The sequence below is a fragment of the Hemicordylus capensis genome, chromosome 1, assembly GCF_027244095.1.
Source record: "Hemicordylus capensis ecotype Gifberg chromosome 1, rHemCap1.1.pri, whole genome shotgun sequence".
Lineage (NCBI taxonomy): Eukaryota > Metazoa > Chordata > Lepidosauria > Squamata > Cordylidae > Hemicordylus > Hemicordylus capensis.
The window spans coordinates 396219631-396236055 of NC_069657.1; the positions used below are offsets into that span (position 1 = coordinate 396219631).

General features: G+C 46.7%; 1 protein-coding gene and 1 long non-coding RNA gene across 3 annotated transcripts in view; one reads left to right on the plus strand and one right to left on the minus strand.

Annotated features, from left to right (window-relative positions):
- The window catches only part of LOC128348728 (uncharacterized), a 33715-nt gene extending 28702 nt beyond the window's left edge, over window positions 1-5013 (minus strand). Inside the window, exon 1 of the long non-coding RNA XR_008318285.1 lies at window positions 3349-5013. This is a non-coding gene — a long non-coding RNA (uncharacterized LOC128348728). The remainder of the gene's footprint in view (window positions 1-3348) is intronic.
- Window positions 5014-9063: 4050 nt separating this feature from the next.
- Window positions 9064-16425, plus strand: part of CAPN11 (calpain 11) — a 49943-nt gene continuing 42581 nt past the window's right edge. For both annotated transcript variants that reach the window (XM_053304336.1, XM_053304347.1), the window contains exon 1: window positions 9064-9282. The gene's annotated coding sequence lies outside the window, so the exon portion shown is untranslated. The remainder of the gene's footprint in view (window positions 9283-16425) is intronic.

The following is a 16425-nucleotide window of genomic DNA, read 5'->3' on the forward strand; positions in this document are numbered from 1 at the left end:
TCTGCAAATTTGGCCACATCGCTGCTTACCCCTGCTTCTAGATCATTTATGAATAAATTAAAAAGCACTGGTCCCAGTACAGATCCCTGGGGGACCCCACTTCTTACTTCCCTTCATTGTGAAAACTCTCCATTTATACCTACCCTCTGTTTCCTGTCTTTCAACCAGTTAGCAATCCACACATGTACTTGTCACCTTATCCCATGACAGCTAAGTTTCCTCAGGAATCTTTGATGAGGAACTTTGTCAAAAGCTTTTTGGAAGTCCAGGTAGACTATGTCAACTGGATCACCTTGATCCACACACTCGTTGACACTCTCAAAGAAGTCCAAAAGGTTGGTGAGGCAAGATTTACCTTTGCGGAAGCCATGCTGGCTCACTCCCAGCAGGGCCTGTTCTTCTAGGTGCTTTACAATTTTATCCTTGAGGATGCTTTCCATCAATTTGCCTGGAACGGACGTTAGGCTAACCGGCCTGTAATTTCCCGGATCGCCCCTGGATCCCTTTTTGAAAATCGGTGTTACATTTGCTACTCTCCAGTCCTCTGGTACAGAGCCCGATTTCAGGAATAAGTTAAATATTTTAGCAAGGAGGTTGGAAATTTCACATTTGAGTTCTTTGAGGACTCTTGGATGGATGCCATCCAGCCCTGGTGATTTGTTAGCTTTCATCCAGACAGTTTAGAACATCATCCCTTGTCACTTCTATCTGACTCAGCTCACTAGCCTCCATCCCTAAAAAGCCTGGTTCAGGAACAGGTATATGCTCAGTATCCTCTGCCATGAAAACAGATGCAAAGAACTCATTTAGTTTCTCTGCAACCTCCATATCCTCCTTAATAATCCCTTTCACTCCCTCATTGTCTAATGGCCCAACCGCCTCCCTAGCAGGTTTCCTGCTTCTGATATACTTAAAGAAGTTTTTGTTATTCCCCTTGATACTTTTGGCTAAATGTTCCTCAAACTCTCTTTTTGCCTCCCTTATTGACAACCTTGCATTTCTTTTGCCAGAGTTTGTGTTCCTTTCTGTTCTCTTCATTTGGACAGGCCTTCCAATTTCAGAAGGAAGTCTTCTTCCCTTTTATGGCTTCCTTGACGGTACCCGTTAGCCATGCTGGCATCCTCCTGGACTTAGTAGTACCTTTCCTCCTTTTGGGTATACAATCTAACTGGGCTTCTAGTATTGTGGTTTTGAGTAAACTCCATGCACTCTGGAGCGAAGTGACTCTCCTGATTTTCCCAGTCAGCTTTCTTTTCACCATACTCCTCATTTTGGAGAAGTTTCCTCTTCTGAAATTCAAAATGTCTGTGTTTGACATCCATGGTGATTCTCTCCCCGCATGTATGCTGAATTTGATGGCACTGTGGTCACTGTTCCCTAAAGGGTCTATGACACTGACATCACGCACCAGGTCCTGGGTGTCACTCAGAATTATATCCAAGGTCGCCTTCTCTCTGGTCGGTTCCATGACCAACTGTTCTAGGGCACAGTCATTTAGCGTATCTAGAAATTTGACCTCTTTGTCCTGACTTGAATGTGAATTTACCCAGTCTATGTGTGGGTAGCTGAAATCACCCATAATTACAGCCCTGCCTCTCCTTGATGCCTCCCTGATTTCCTCCTGCATCTCCCAGTCACTGTCGGCATTTTGATCTGGATAGCACGTCCCCAGCACGATAGCATGTCCCCAGTAGCACGATTCCTTTCCGGCCTTGTATAGTCACCCACAGGGTTTCTGTGGAGGACTCCAGTCCACTTAGGTTTTCTAGCTTGTTAGATTCTATCCCTTCTTTAACATATAGTGCTACCCCAAGGCGCCCCTCCCTGTCCTTTCTATAGAGTTTATACCCAGGGATAACAGTGTCCCACCGGTTCTCACTGTTCCACCATGTTTCTGTTATGCCCACTATGTCTATTTCTGCGTTAGCAACCAAGCACTCCAGCTCACCCATCTTGGCTCAGAGGCTTCTGGCATTGGCATACAAGCACCTATACACTGAATATCTCCCCTGATGTATGCTATTCTTTTGACTCTTTGACCTGCTGGCACAGGCTCCTGTCTGCTCTTTATGCGGTTCTGCTCCGGCCCCTTCTGTTTTATTTGAATTCTTTGCAGCCTCACACTTTAAAGGATGGCTTTTGCCAAACGGGATACTGCCCAGCTCCCATCGGCTGTTCCCCAGGTGACATTTTAAAAGCTGCTCTGCAACCTTTTTGATTTTAAGCGCCAGCAGTCTGGTTCCATCTTGGTTCAAGTGCAGCCCGTCCCTTTTGTACAGGCCTTGCTTGCCCCAAAATGTGTCCCAGTGCCTAACAAATCTAAATCCCTCCTCCCAGCAATAACGTCTCATCCACGCATTGAAACCCCTCAGCTCTGCCTGTCTCACTGTAATTGCGCATGGAACAGGTAGCATTTCCGAGAATGCTACCTTGGGGGTTCTGGACTTCAAAATGCTACCTATCAGCCTAAATTTGGCTTCCAGGACCTCCCAACTGCATTTCCCCACATCGTTGGTGCCGACGTGCACCATGACAGCTGTCTCCTCCCCAGCACTGCCTAGGAGCCTATCTAGACGCTGCGTAATGTCCGCAACCTTCGCACCAGGCAGGCAAGTCACCGTGCAGTCAACACGCGGGTCACAAACCCATATCTCTATCCCCCTAATGATCGAATCACCAACTACAAGGAGGCCCCCACCCCCCAGAGGAGTATCCCCTGTACGAGAGGATATGGGCTCATCATCCACGGAAGGGGTCCCTTCTAAAGGAGCATTTCCCTCTTCCTCAGACCGATGTCCTCCTCGCCCAAGACCTTTATTCTCCCTGACAGCAGAGGAGCTACCAGCCCTGGAGTGGGATGCCTCTATCACATCCTGAAGGTCTCATCCACATGCCTCTCTGTCTCCCTGAGCTTCTCCAGATCTGCCACCTTGGTCTCGAGGGAATGGATTTGTTCCCTGAGAGCCAGGAGCTCCTTGCACCGAGCACACACCCATGACTTCTGCCCATGGGGCAAATAGTTGTACATGTGGCACTTTGTGCAATACACTGGGAAGTGCCCCTTCCCCTGCTGACCTTCTACAGTATCTTCTATGAGTACCCAGAATGTTGGGGGCAATATGCTAAAATCATTGTAAACCGCTTAGAGAGCTCCAGCTATAGAGTGGTATATAAATGTAAGTGCTATTGCTATTGCTATTCATACTGTTTTAGTTGGCTCTTTACAGTATTTAGGGAGCTTATTGTCCGTTTATTAGGATAGGTCTCAGCTGTAATGGTCAGCTATTTAACTGTCCAAACAGCCTTTCCCAAGAATATGAGGGATATGAGGGAGGGATATGTACTTACGTTCTCTTCTCCACCAGGCTCCTTGTGATCCTTGTGATTGCAGGGGCTTGTTCCAGGCTCACCTCCACACTTCCCGCTAAACTCCTGCAAAACTCCTACGTCCTGTTTGCTATCCCTGTTCACTATGCTCTCGGCTATAATCTATAATCTTGTTAAATTGTACACTGATGATAGATAGTCTAATAAAGGTGAGGCTGTCTATTATTAGTAAGACAGTTTAATTAGTAACTAGCAAAATGCCCATCAGTTATGGATGGGTGCTTGTATGTGCCTGCTGGGAAGGACTATATGATACACTGCAAGAACCTTTGTCTGCTCTTCACACAACATGGTATAGTGGTTAGAGTGCTCAACTAGGACTGGGAAGACCTGAGTTCAAATCCCCATTCAGCCATGAGACTTGCTGGGTGACTCTGGGCCAGTCACTTCTCTCTCAGCCTAACCTACTTCACAGGGTTGTTGTGAGGAAAAACTAAAGTATGTAGTACACCGCTCTGGGCTCCTTGGAGGAAGAGCGGGATATAAAATGTTAATAATAATATAATTAATAAATGTATGAAGCTCCTGGGAGATCCCGTGGTGCCAGTGAGGGCTGGGCAGCCCAGTGCCAGGGATGGAAGCAGCTTTCTCTTTTCCTTTTCTCAGTGGGAATGAATGGTAGCTATTCCCATATATGGGAGAAAGTCAAGGGATGCAAGTCAACACTGGGGAGGCTCCCTCCTTCAGGGTCAGCAATGTCTGTGAAGACTTCCCGCCTCCTTCATGTATCTGACTTTCGCCAAACTACATTGTCTACAGCTATTAGTCCAGACAGGTTTAGTCTTTCTCGAGCCAGTAAGCAGCCAGTTAGCCATCCTTCCCCAGCCACAGAGCGCGGGGGAAGAAGGGCCTATACTTCTACTACGGCAACAGACGGTCCTGATGCGTCTGCCATTTAACCCCCGGGAAAAGTTACCAGCAGACAGGAGCACTACAAAAGGCCTGGCCGGGTCCAGCAGAGGGAGCTCGTGCGCAACTGGGATTAGCATTGTTTAACTCCGGGCTGACGTTCTCCTGGGGGCTCGTTTGCCGCCAGGGCCAGGAAACTCTCTCCTTTATTGGCCCGATCTAAAACTGATCGCGAACCAATCAAGTAGGCCCTGGGCCTGCGGAGGCATCGCTGCTCTGGATGACTGGCCCTGGCAGGCTGAGTCAGCCGTGAGCGGGCCAGCCCAGCAGTAGCAGTACTCCGTTTCCGAAATGAAAGGGGGTGGGGCTCTCAGGCCTGCTTCGGAGCCAAGTCCCGGGGTGCAGTGGAGGGGGTGATGCCCAGGGACGGAGGCGCGCCGGTACTTCTCGGCTTCTCTGGCTTTGGGGTGGTGGGCATGGCCAGCCATGGGGGCGCTGTCATGGAGGGCGCCTGCACTTCTGAACCTGCAACTACATCACTGGCCCAGTCCCTGCCCCGCCACTTCTTACGGAAACCCTTCGAACCGGGAACGGGAAGGAAGGGAGGAGGGGTTAGTTGCAGTTACAAAACTCCGTGGCGAGAAAGAGGCACTCCGCACGTGTGCTACGGCCCCTCTTCTTGTATTCCTTCAAAAGTCTGAGCCGTAGCACTGTGAGACCAACAGAAACTCTAAATATTCTGGAGCTAAGCCCCCAAACCCCCGTGTGGCTGCAGTTTTCCTCCCTTCCCGCCGATCTGGGTGTGGCCGCACCTTCTGGAGAGCCCCAGCCGGCGTTGCTGATGCCTGACTCAGAGGGGAGCTGAGATTCCAGAAAGAAGCAGTTGTGTCTGTCACAGGAATAGGAGGAGGTGACGACTAGACTCTTAAAGGCGCAGGAGGTTTTCTTTCTTCTTTTCATGGTTGTGCTCACCATGGGTCCCTCCCCCGCTGCTTTCACGTATATATATTGTTAGTTAAAAGCATGGACCAGCATACATATTCAGAGAAGTGTGAACACTCTTCCCTTTGTTTCATGCGATATATCCGTTCATTTCCCCCGCCCCTCGCTTTGCATTTGCTCGCTCGTAACCCAAATTTTAGAGGGTTCGTATTCCAGGGGTACCTGTTAACATCGGAAGCCTCCACCACCCAAAGTACAACCTGGCTAGAAGTGTGTACTTGTTGTGCAACTCTGTGGATGGGCTCTATTGCATAGAACCCATCACTGATGACAAGACACAGTCCCCACAAACAAGCACACACATGTCTGTTTGTAACTTTTGAAATACTGTATTTTGTTGAGTTTAGTAAAGAGTGGGTGCTTGCCCAATTTACCAAATGCTCCTGTAACCCATTAAAAGGAAAAAATGATTGTGTGAGGCCTCTGCACTACAACAGTTAAATTGCCATTTCAAGAACATGTTCTAGTTTTTACTTGTTTTTTCTTTGAATGATGGATGTTCCTCCTCACCAGCAATCTTGGACTACTCATTTCACTGTTATTTTCAGGGTTTACACTTGATGCGGCTTAAATCCACTTGAACCACCACTGTAAGGCTGTGGCTTACACAAAACATTTTCCACTCGCTTCCCCCACCCCCACCCATTTGTGTTATGACTAGCCACCATGTGGATGTCTGCATGTATGAAGCAGCCTTTAGCATGCTTACCACCCATCATCAAGAAGTACTAAGTATCTGAAGAAGCCTGAAAACAGCAGTCAATATAATATTGGCTCCCTAAGTAGTCAATATATTGGCTCTCTAAAACGAGGTAGGAAGCCATAGTGGTCTCCAGTAAAATGGAGCAATGATATCTTTCCTTCTTCCCTTCCCTTTCCTTTACCTTTCCTTCTCTTCCTCTTGATGGCAATGACAACATTACAGGTGTGTTTGCAGCTAGTCAAGAGTGAGACAATTTTAGGGGTTTCCATTGCCCACTTAACTGCTTTTATTTATGTGTAGGTACATGTTCTGTTTCTTCTGTAGAGAGGCTAAAGACCTTGTCAGTAAGTACAACAACAGGTCAGAGGGCAGGGCAGTTTATATGGAAGACTCAGTTTTTCCTAAAGGCCTTCATGGTAAGATTTCTTCCGTCTCCTTGGACAATGCCAATCTTTTAAAGAGCTTCTCCCTACATTATAATCAGCTTATTTTTTGGCAGTTTAATAATAATAATAACTTTATTCATTGACTATGCCATGACAGTTGTTCTCTGAACAGCTCACAAAGTAAAACAATGATAGCATAAAACCTACTATTAAAAACACATGAAAACAAAAACAACACCCTACAATGAAATACAACAAAAAACAAAACAAAAACATTTTTAAAGCCATTAATGGCTATTCAGTTGCTGTGCTGTGAAGAGAAAGCACTGGATTTTGGAACATATAAACATGATGGGCAAATACTTAGGTACTATACACTACACGTATCAAGTTGTGCCTATTTTGAACTCCGAGTATTACTGGTAAAGAAAACAGCCAACAAGAGGGAAATTTGCCCTGCCCTCCAGGATAAGCTGCCTCTGGGAACCCACCTGCCTTTCCTTCTCCTTCCATCTCTATTGTGCCTGTGTAACCAGGCACTGTGTACTGAGTTTTTCATATGCAACCAAGAAAATAAACAAAATGGGAGAGTCAGGTAAGCTTAAACAAATAGGGAGGGAGGGGAAGTTTCCAGGCTGGACTCACCCAACCACATGCCTAATGTTCACTTTCCCTCTGTGTGTAGCTCAGTACTTGCTAATCCTCGTTGGACATTGAGCAACTCAGCATCCCTGCATGCACATCCAGCCTCTTCACGCCCAAGCAGACACACTCCCGGTGAGTTTTATAATCCAATAAAGCATCTAAAGTGCGCCATAAATATAAGTGCCGCATATACAGGCAACTACATGGCAAGTCCATACCATGTGTTCTAACGGTGGAGAGACAAGGGAACTAAATGCTCTGCTCCTGCTTTTAGGAACATAGGAGGCTGCCTTATACCAAGTCAGATCATGGGTCCATCAAGCTCAGTATTGTCTATACTTACTACCCGGCAGTGGTTCTCCAAGGTTACAGGCAGGAGTCTCACCCAGCCCTGAGCCCTATGCCTGGGAGTAAACTTGGGACTTCAGATGCTCTTCCACTGAGCTCCATCCCCTAAGGAGAGTATTTTACAGCACTCACATGAAGTCTCCCATCCAAATGCAAACCAAGGCAGATCCTGCTTAGCAATGGGGACAATTAATGCTCCATTCATGCCATGAGACCAGCTCTTCTCCCCAAGACTAGCCCTCTTGTGTGCTGTCCTGAGCAGGAACATTCACTTAGGTTACCTCATGCACACTTACTTGGGAGTAGATGCCATTGAACTCAGTGGTACTTATTTCTGAGCAAACATGCATAGGATTGGGCTATGTGGCTATCTACAAATGGATGGTAAGAGCATGAGAGGGCTTTTTTTGCAGCCTCCCCTTAAGCATCCCCATTGCTTAACCACCCACCCAGCCATACTAGCTGTTAGTTTGTCAGTGGTTCAGAATTCAGATTAAACGGAAAGTGTTCTTTATACAAGGAAGAGTTATAGGAACAGAGGAAGCTGTCATATGTCAGACCATTGGTCCATCTACCTCAGTATTGCTTGCACAGACTGGCAGTGGCTTCTCTAAGGTTACAGGCAGGAATCTCTCTCAGCCCGATCTTGGAGATTCTAGGGAGGGAACTTGGAATCTTCTTGCTCTTCCTAGAAGAGCAGCTCCATCCCCTAGGGAATATCTTACAGTGCTCACATGTAGTCTCCCATTCAAATGCAAACCAGAGCAGGCCCTGCTTAGCAAAGGGGGTGGGCAATTCATGCTTGCTTACTTGCTGCCACAAGACCAGTTTCCCATAGTCTTTCTGTGCGAGAGAAGAGAGTCTGTTCATGCTCTGTTTTTAAAAGATAAATGATTCTTCTGACTTCTTGACATAACTTGTAGAAGGGGAGCCATCGTTATTGTAGGCCTTGCCAGCCAAAAATATTTTCTTCCCCCCAAAACCAGGGTTAAAAATGAATAGGGAAAAACATATTTTCAAATTTTGGAGGGCTGGGAGGACAAGATTATCTCAGCAAAGTTTAAATGTCCACTCTTGGACACACCCAAGATTAAGTTAGGGGCTGGAAACCGAGATCCAAATGTATTTTAGGAGCATTTGCTACATTTTAGCTTCTTTATAGAAGTGTTTCCAAAAGAAGTCTGGCACTTTTCTTACTTTTTAAAGCAAAAGGATGTGCATTTCTTGGGCATGTGCATTTTTTAATAACCACTCATTCCCTGTGGTGGAATCAGTGGGTTGGCCAGAGGTGTTTGTTTCCCAGGAGCAACCATAGGTCCTTATGTATGAAATGTCCCAGGAGAAGTCTATGGGACATCCCTCCGGCTGCTGCAAAACGTCGGGGACACATAGTCACGACGGAGATCAGACTAGCGACTTCCAAATCATGGTAATCCTCCTCCTGCCACCTCACTTACACAGAGAGTTCAAGAATGGCAAAAAGGCGAGAGGGAAGGCTCATGGGCGTTTTGATCTGGGTTGCTGATGCGGCGAGGGAGCAAAGTTTGGTCATTGTTCCAAAATAGTTTTTAGTGACTGTATTTTGGCCAGATAGGTTTTTTTATTTTGCCCACGACGAACAACTATGAGCGAAGTGGGAGCCCAAGACTGCAGAGAGAACGCGCAACTAACTTCGCGGCCACCAGTCAGGCAAGAGCAATCCGGCGCGCCGCCTTCCACGGCCCCGGCGACGACGGCGCCTTTAATTCTTCCGTCCCGCCCATCCCCCTCGCCCAGGCTCAATCTGAGCCACAGGCACATCCTGCCAGGCCAAACCCCACCTTCCCTGTGCGGAGCCTGGGAGGGCAGCTGCTCTCTGAGCTAAAACTCTGCGGCGATGAGCAGGAACAGGGCGTAGGGAAGCTCCTCGCCGCCGCCAAGAGAGCTGGGAAGCGGAACTTTGGCCTTGCAGAAGCCCGCACAGTAAGTCCGTTTGTCTTTCTGGCATCGCTCAGCAGCTGTCCTGAAATCCGATTAAGGGCTTTCTGCAAGGAGAGGCTAATTTCAGCCGGTGCCTCCCCGTCCCCCGGCCGGCACTTGGGCGCTGCTGGTGCAGGGCCTCAGGAGGACTCCGGCTGTGCCAAGTGCCCTGCCCTAACTGCCAGCATCAGTCCAGGTACGCGCCAGGGCACAGGCAACTGGCCAGACCACCACCACCTCGGGAGGACCCCGTTCCCACCGGGTATCAGAGGGGCTCGGGAAACTAGCTCTACGGGGGAGGGCGCAGGCGTCTCCGTGCGTTTTCTAGAAGCAATGAGGAGAAGGCGAGTCCATTCCTTCCACCCCCACATTCCTGTCCCCCCGACTCGTAGTGGCGAAGGGCAAGCGCTAAGCGGCTGCTTCCCTTTCTCCCGGCATTTTGACTAGGAGCAGCAAGTGAGCCCAAAGCGTCCTCCCAAGAACCGCATGATTGGAAGGGGATCTGGGTGTGCGCCAGTTGATGTGTAACGCTCTGGAAAGCCAAGGGCAGGGCCGGCCAGAGCAGGAACCAGCAGGAGCTGCCTTGGGCGCTGGAAAGGGGAAGATCGCAAGTTGGAAGGCCTCAAGCGGCTTGCCATTGTTTTAAAGTTAGCTGGGAATGCTCCCCCTGCCCACGCAGAGTGCTGTCTCTGCTCTGAGGTAGTGCAGTGCAAGGCCAGATGAAGAGTCCTGAAGACACGGGTTGTTTCTTTCCACTTGCCTTTTCATCTTTCTTTCCTCCTCCTGATGCCCCTTCTCTGGGAATGAGGCCAAGCAACAGGAGGTGGAAGTGCAAAGGCATATTGGACGGACAGATTGCGTAGCATTTGGGGGAAAGGACCCTTAGCTGTGGCCATCAGTGTGGAGAACGTGAGGCTGTCGGGAGCAGTTCTTGTGGAGTACAAGAAGCCATCCTTGCAAGGTCCTTGTCATGCAGCTGGGCTTGGTGGCTGCTGGGGCTTATATTCAGGACTGGAACGATGGCATAAATGGAGAGATGTAGCTCTTTGGAGAAGCTGTGACTGTTTTGCTACTGCCGATGTTGTTTATAATCCTGAGGCACTTTGGGAGGCCAAGCACTGGGAAAGTCCTTCAGGGACCATTTTCTTCAGTCTGTAAGCATTGCGCTTACAAACACACACACATCTGACTTCTCTCAGAAAACTCTCCAGCTCTTCAGCTGAGCACCAGCCTGTAAATCAGCCAGTCTTTTAGCATCTACTTACTTATAGCTGTTGTTTGTTCTCTATGGTGTCAACAGGAAAATCTTCCCCTCCTTCTCTTTGGTCTGGCTATGCACCCCAAACTGGTCATGTCAGAGGCAGGGGCATAGCAAGGTTGTAGTGGGCCCAGAGAGAAGATTTTAAAATGCCCCCCCCCTCACTGAAGCTCAGCTCATGAAGTAAAGAAATCTTAAATGAGGCTGAATAGTGGTAACAAAAAGCATAGGAAAATTTATTTCATATATCTCCTATGTGCCACAATAGAACATCATCCTAAATTATTTTTTTAAAGGTTTTGTAAATTGTGGACAATGCAAGTCATTTAATGGTACTAGAGAAAGACATGCTGTTCTGGTAGCTCCAGGTCTTAACACTCACATCAGTTTCGGAGGATGAATACAACTGAAGGAAGCCCTGGTGGATGCGTGGCTGGGGGAGTCAGTCATGTGACTTGCCTCTGGGCCCCCCCAAGGCAGTGGGCCCCCAGACAACTGTCTCCCCTTGCCCTATCATAGTTATGCCCCTGGTCAGAGGGACTCTAATATAGTGGAGTTTGATGACTAATAGTTTCACTAGGGTTGCTAAGGCTTGAGGGCCAACCAAAGTATTATTGCGTGAGCAATAGGAGCAAAAGTATTATTGTGTGAGCAACAGCATGACCATGTTAAACTATATCCCAAATTTCCTATTCAGTGTTCTGGCCTGCCCTATCCAAATTAGAGTGTTTCTGCCATTTTCCTTAGAGTCTCTCTAGACTGCTAAATTCACCTGCAAAGTAGCTGCTATGTTCCTTCCATTCTTTAGGTACCTGTGCTCTGATGATGTGTTCATCTTCCTCTCTCTTGGGTTTGGAGAGTGGCATTGATTGGAATGGCTGAAACAAACCAGGGGTGTTCTGTTTTGCAGGATTTAGTGCAGCAATTTGTAGAATTTCCTTTTCACAAATCTTGAAGAAAACACATGGGTCTTGACTATACAGACATAATATTAACATGAGAGTTACAAACTATTTTTTCTCCTTCAGGGTGAGCCTGGCTTCTTTCAGTGTAAATGGCAGACATACTAGGAGAGGAGAGCTGGTCTTGTGGTTGCAAACATGACTTGTCCCCATAGCTAAGCAGGGTCTGCACTGGTTGCATATGAATGGAAGACTTGATGTGTGAGCACTGCAAGATATTCCCCTCAGGGGATGAAGCTGCTCTGGGAAGAGCAGAAGGTTTCAAGTTCCCTCCCTGGCATCTCCAAGAGAGGGCTGAGAGAGATTCCTGCCTGCAACCTTGGAGAAGCCGCTGCCAGTCTGTGAAGACAATACTGAGCTAGATAGACCAATGGTCTGACTCAGTATATGGCAGCTTCCTATGTTCCTATACTAGCTAACTCAGTATTGCCTCTTCCTCACTACATGTTTTGTGTACCTTTCTAACATTAACACAACTTCGTGTTAACTTTTTAAAGTTGCACATGTACACTTATTTTAAAAGACACCAAATGAGTGCCTTAAAACATGCATGTGTAAAAATTACTTTGGTGGCGGTGGGGGATGGTGTAATGAATGGCTTCATGATTATATTAGTACCAGCCAATCAGTGCTATGCATAACTAGCTGTTGCTGTGAATTAGGGAATGTTTCCTGAGCTTGAACCTGGAGAGAAAATTGTTTGAACAGAGAATGGCAAATGCACTTATAGAGAAACACACACACCCCTGCAGTTCTAATAATAATAATAATATAATAATAATAATAATAATAATTATTATTATTATTATTATTATTATATATTCAATTTCTATACCGCCCTTCCAAAAATGGCTCAGGGTGGTTTTGAATGCACCCATTGACTGTTTTCAAAGGGGTTATCATTGAGAGATGCCCCCTCAGTATTATTTTCATTTTGGAAGGGTAAAACCTAGATTTAATCCATGTACTGCTATGGCTAGTACACTGATTTAAGTAAAGCAATATGTTCCAAAGAGTACTGGGTTGATTCTCAGGGCTTGATGCCTTATACACAGAGGGATAAGTATTGAATTCTCCCCCAAATTCCAAATTGTATGTCAAGGAAGCACAAGTTAATTATGGATCTCTACATATAATGCAGAACTTATTTTGTTTCCAACATTCAGGTTTCTTGACCTCAGGATGTCAACTACATTACCTTTTTCTAACCAAGGATTGGGCTGATAAAGGGTTATAGAGGCAGGCGGGCAGTAAGGAAATGGGGAGAGGCAATAATAGACATGGAAGATAAGGAGTTGAAGCCTTGCTTCCTGTCTTCTAGAAGCTCTCCCAGCTTTCCCCTACATCCTGAACCTCTACTAGAGACCACCAACAGGTTCATGCTTTTCTGTGGAATCATGAAGGCCTGACACTTGCTTTTCTAAATGCTGCCTGAATTGTATGAGCAACAGTCTCCAAGCAACATCATCTGGAATCTTCCTGAGAGGTAGGAGTGGAACCACTGCAAAGCAGTGCCTCCCCTCCACAACCCTCTCAGACATTCCTGGAGGATATTAATGTCAATAGCATAATATATTGGGCTCTCCCTCTGGGAAAGAGGAGTATGGGTGAGAGGTAGGCAGTTTCTGCAGCTGTTTGGATCACTCCATGGTAGGGATGTGCACAAACCTGTTCAGTGTTTTGTTCCTAGGACGGCGAACAGGTTCAGAACCCCATGTTCAAACCAGTGTGAGATGGGGGAGGGTGCACACACACACACACACACACACACACACGCTTTCCCCCTACCAGCGCTCCCTTCAAAACCAGACCAGCGGGGCGGCAGAGTACGTCCCTGATGCCCCATCCCCTCTTCAGTTCAGAAGTAGCACACCCTCATGTGCATGTCGGCACATGCCTGCAGGTGCATGTTGGTGCGTGCGCACACTACTTCTGGTCACTTCCAGACCGAAGAGGGGACCAGGCGGCAGGGAGGTACTCTGCTACCCTGCCTGTCCGGTTTTCAAGGGAGTGCTGGTGGGGAAAACGCAGGGGGGGGAGTGCACCCTCCCCATCCTTAAAAGTGCCCCCCACCTTTGAACCGGCCCCTGCCAGTTCCGTGCAAATCCCTACTCCATGGTTGTGGCACAGTAGCTGAGTGCAGAGCATCTGCTGTGCATGCAGGAGTTCCCAGTTTCAGTTCTTGCCATGTCCAGGTAGGGGTGGGAAAGACCCTTGCCTGAAACTCTGAAAAGCCATAGGCATCCAGCAGAAACCATGCTGAGCTAGAATCAAACCATTGGTCCATCAGTATAGGTTTTAATCCCAATTTAGACTTGCGTCTCCTGGGATGTACTACTTCAGGCTGAATGTCTCTATTCTCACCCCATGAAAAATAATTGCAGCACATACAAAACAAGCAGGTTGAGAGCTATGCTAAATCTGTCTTCCTGACATTTTTCCAAAGGCAGGGAGTACTTCTCCTAAAGGAACATTCAAGCATGTAAGCCATCTACCTGCAGTTAAAAAAAAAGTGGGGGGGGGGCTAAGTTAGTCAAAGAAAGGTTGTATTGCATGAATCTGTTGATTGTATAAATTGGCCCTAACTCGGGTTAGTTTCTGGGATGATTCAGACATTGCACAGAATCATGGTTAAATCTTGGTCTCGTGCAGTATCTCCAGGCCTTGAGATTGAATGCTCTCCCTTTCCCTGCCACATGAGTTTCAGTTTCTGTTAATCACAGTTTCTACTCCAAACTGTGATTAATCCCCAAGCAAAAAAGCTGGGGACTGCAGCTGGGGATTCTGGGAGTTGTAGTCAACAACATCTGGGAATCCCTATTAGAGGGAACACTGGTACAGATACTTCAAATTCAACCCAGAGATGTGCGTTCAAGATTCTTTCTATGAGCGATTCCTTCATTATCTACCCTCTCCTGGCTCTTTATCTGGGGTGGTCCACATGTGGTAAAAAGGAAAGCTGCTTATTAGAAAATCATAAGGGGCTGGTTCAGAAATCACACAGAACCAGTTAGATAGTGATTCTGCTTGATGTCCCCATTCCTCATATGACCCTCAAAAGAATTCTAACTGCAATTGTAATTAAAAACAAATGAATATTGGTTGCAATATCCAAACTTGGTTTATCCCAACTAATGTCCTTGAAATAAACTGAAATCTGATACCCACTTCAAACCTTGGGTTCAGATCTTGGTTTATTTCAAGGAAATTGGTCAGCATAAACCAAGATTAGTTAGCTCAATGTCACAACTGATCTTGGTTTGGTTCTAATCACAGTTTGGAGTAGAATTATTGAGGAATCCCTGTTAGAGGGAACACTGATCTGTACATGGAGAAGATCTGTGTTTGAAGTCAGGACCCAGTGGGCTTGTGTGGCAAACAGCCCTGCAGTTTAGAATTCCTAGAATTCTGCTGCCTAGTACAGGAATTCTCATGGAACAGGGGGCTTATCGTTGCTCATTTTGGTCTGACAGAAGGGAGAGATGTTCTGGAAAATGAATAATGCAGAACGCAACCCTTGTGCCAGTATTGCAGAGAAGCGATGTCTTTTGGGAGGAAACTGCATAGAGCTTTCCCCCGCCCCCCATGCAGGCAATTCAGAAGAACTGTATCATTTTAGTTTGCCTTGAAGCTGGCAGGATACGGAAGTAGCAGGAAACGTTTCTGCGAAATGAAATGATCATGCCAGCTGTGCATAACATTTCTCAAAGTTTCAGGGCCCAGTGTGTGCCGGAATGTGCAAGCTGAGCTAAGCTATTAGAGGCAGGATTAGGGAGAAGAGGGACCTCTTCCATTATCCAATGTTTAGAAGCTGACCAAGCACTCTTGATTGGCTGAGTGCCAGATTTGCAGAATGTGTGTGAGCAGAGTTCCATGAGAAAAATAATGGGATGCAATTGTGAATTAAATGATTAGAGATTATAATTGTGTGTTATGACTTATTTTTTTTATAAATGTCCTGTCTCTTCTTCAGCTCTTTAGGGAGCTGAAAATGGCTAACAGGGAAGCTAAATAATATCAATTTTATTTGTTTATACTCTTTTTCAGAACCAAAATCCTCACAAGGCAGCTAACCAACAAAACCATAAAAATTACGTATAAGAGCAGTATTAAAAAGCAGGTAGCAACCAAATAAAAGCAGTTGGCTAAAAGCTTCATAAATGAGAAAGTTTTTAGACAAGGGTATGAGCTGGCGAGAAAACAAAATACACTAATGGAATTGATCAATTTTCCCTCCAAGGCCTTTATAAAACCCGTTCTTCACCTGATACTGCAGGGCACTCAGTGATACGCCTGTAGGGTAGGGCTGCACAACATTGTCCCTCCACAGATGTTGGACTATAGTTCCCGTAATCCCTGACTACTTGGGAGTTGTAGTCCAAAAGCAGCCGGAAGGCTAAAATTGTGCAGAGCTTCCATAAGGCCTCCCTAGGGAGGGTATTTAAAAGCGTTGGCAGCACCACAACCAAAAAGGCTGTACTCCTCATGCTCACCCAACAAACCTAATTGGGGAGAACCCACGCTAGGACCTCAGATGTTGAACAGAGTGGAGAGTGGATGTAGGAGAAGATGGTCTTGTAAGCCTGGCTTGTATTCTGATTTTTCTGCTGCTGCCACTGGTTTCTGATGTTGATGTTACTTGTTTTGTTGTAAGCCTCTCTGGCCCATAACTGATTAGAAAAACAGCCTATAAATAAAATATAAGGTACCTCAGTTCCAAGCCCTTTAGAGCTCTAAAGGTAAACCAGCCTCTTGAAGTGAGCCCAGACACAAATAGGTAACCAATGCAGATCGAATAGGACTGGGGATTTTAGGGAACCAGCATGGTTCTTTGGCTACAACCATTAGCCTTTGATTTCAGGAGACAGCATGAGTCTCTGGATGTAACAATGTCCACATGTGACTTCTCCCAGTTGTCATTTCATT